Genomic DNA, 2500 nt, shown 5'->3' on the forward strand with positions numbered 1-2500 from the left:
TTGCGTGTCGGGAAAATATAGTATTTTTTATACTGTCTAGTAATCTCTCCCCCCCCCCCCCTCTCTCTCTCTCTCTCTCTCTCTTTCTCTCTCTCTATCTCTATCATTATAATATATATATATATATATATATATATATATATATATATATATATAATATATATAAAGGAATACACTCACATGCGTACACCTACAGATTATAATACAGAACAATATTATAAGATAACATAACATACAGAAATATATATCATCTCCCAAAACTATAATAATAAATTCGACTGGTTCCCTCCTAGCCAGGGACTCTGCATTAGTCAGGACAAAACTAAATAATCTCATTCCAATAGAAAGACGGAAAGCAAGTTGAAAATCAGATATAGAGGGATGAAAGAAACATTGCAAGTAACCTTAGGAGGTCAAAGGAGGAGGTCCGTAATGCAAACAGTAAACGGGACTAAACGATAGATTCATCAGTAATACGATGGATGGAGCTTGCCGTCATCTGGACCATTGGAGCGCTTTGTGAGTGCCAATATAAAGTCTATTAACCATACATTCCAGACTCAGTATAAACAATCAATGATTTCTCAAAAACAAAATTATTTAGGCCACAATGCACTTTAGAAAATGTCCCTCTGCTGCAGCTATCCAACCCTTGATTCTATCTTGCTTATGAAACAAATCATTAGCCGTGCATTCGAAGCACAGTATAAACAATCAATCATTTCTCAAATACAATATCATTTAGGTCGCAATGCACTTTTATAAAATGTCCTTCTGCTTTGGTTATCTAGTCCATGGTTCTATCTTGCTTATGATCATAAATCATTAGCCATGCATCCCAAGCACAGTGTAAACAATCACAAGAGTGGACAGATTTATGATTGGATGGATGAGTGGGTAGATAAAATAAATATATGGATGGATGGATGGATAGGATAAATGGGATATAGATGGATGGTTGGATGGATGAGTGGGTAGATGGAATAAATATATGGATGGATGGATGGATAGGATAAATGGGATATATATGGATGGTTGGATGGATGATTGGGTAGATGGAATAAATATATGGATGGATGGATGGATAGGATAAATGGGATATAGATGGATGGTTGGATGGATGATTTAAACAGATGGATAGATGGATGGATGTGATAAATAGATGGATAGATGGGTTAAATAGATGAATGGATGGGTGGATGGATATATGGGATATATAGATAGATGGATGGATTGATAGATGGATGGATGGGTTAAATAGATAGATGGATAGAGGGATGGATGGATGGGATGAATAGATAGATAAATGGAAATCTTAACGAATTCAGTGGTCTTCCATATGACATTGTGTCGACTATATGGTGTGCCATTGCACTTCTACAAATGTACACACGGGAAGGATCATTGGTATGCATCAAATTTAATCTATCCAGAAGAAAATAAATACTCACTCCTTATAACAAAAGCTGTCACCATGACCACCATCATCATCACAACCACCACCACGAATTCAAAGTCGGGTTAAAATCATATCAAAACAAAAATTAATGTTGTTTTCCGATTCAAAAGAAAAAAATCAAAATGATGAAGTGACAAATCCATGCCAAGTCCTAGATCTTAAAAAGTAGGATTTTCTTTGTTTTAAAAGGAAATTATACTCCACACGGAAACAATTCACGTAAAACGTTTTTGTAACAAGATTAATCCTGGCATTTATTCGTAAATAGCTAGTAGACGATTTACCAACTGGAAAGGGCAGTGACAAAAATAAGAAAGACGCGAGAGAGAGAGAGAGAGAGAGAGAGAGAGAGAGAGAGAGAGAGAGAGAGGATAAAATGCCAGAGAGAGATGAGAGCATTAATTACTATTAATAATAATAACCTCGCTCCATCACTTCGAGGCAGCGTGATTCAGCGGTACGGTCTTTGCTTCGTACCCGTAAGGTACCGAGTTCATCACTCGCCGCTGCGCTGTGTGTCCTTGAGCAAGTCACTTCGCAATAGCTCACTTTGCGATGCTGCACTGCGGCTAACGCATGGGTTCTTCCAGTTTTTCCCTTCGAAGAGACCCTAGAGACAAATTTCCCCTATGGGATGAATAAAGGGAATTTAATGTTATTATCTTTATGTTAAGGTTACTCCTTGGCGGTTAAAAGTACAAATGCGTAGTTGAACTGACATGATCCTTGGCAATTGACTCTATCATTATTTTAACCCATAATGGCAATAGTTTCCTCAATCATTTGATATCTGGGGATGAGGCATGCATACATTTCCCTGAATCGAAGCGACATTCCAATACATGGAAGCAGCCATCCTGGCCACCTTTACTGTGACCGTGATAGAGTTTCAATTCCAACAATAAGCGAGAAAGCTAGGCGGAACGTTTTTCAATGTGTAGGTGGTATACATCGTGTAGCACACAGTTGGCAAAAATGCATCAATCATCACAATAATACATCAATGATTAGACAAATAGTGTAAGATACTTTGGTGCAAGT

Source organism: Berghia stephanieae, chromosome 8 (assembly GCF_034508935.2).
Source record: "Berghia stephanieae isolate SIO BIC M18660-M18661 chromosome 8, UCSD_Bste_1.3, whole genome shotgun sequence".
Classification (NCBI taxonomy): domain Eukaryota; kingdom Metazoa; phylum Mollusca; class Gastropoda; order Nudibranchia; family Aeolidiidae; genus Berghia; species Berghia stephanieae.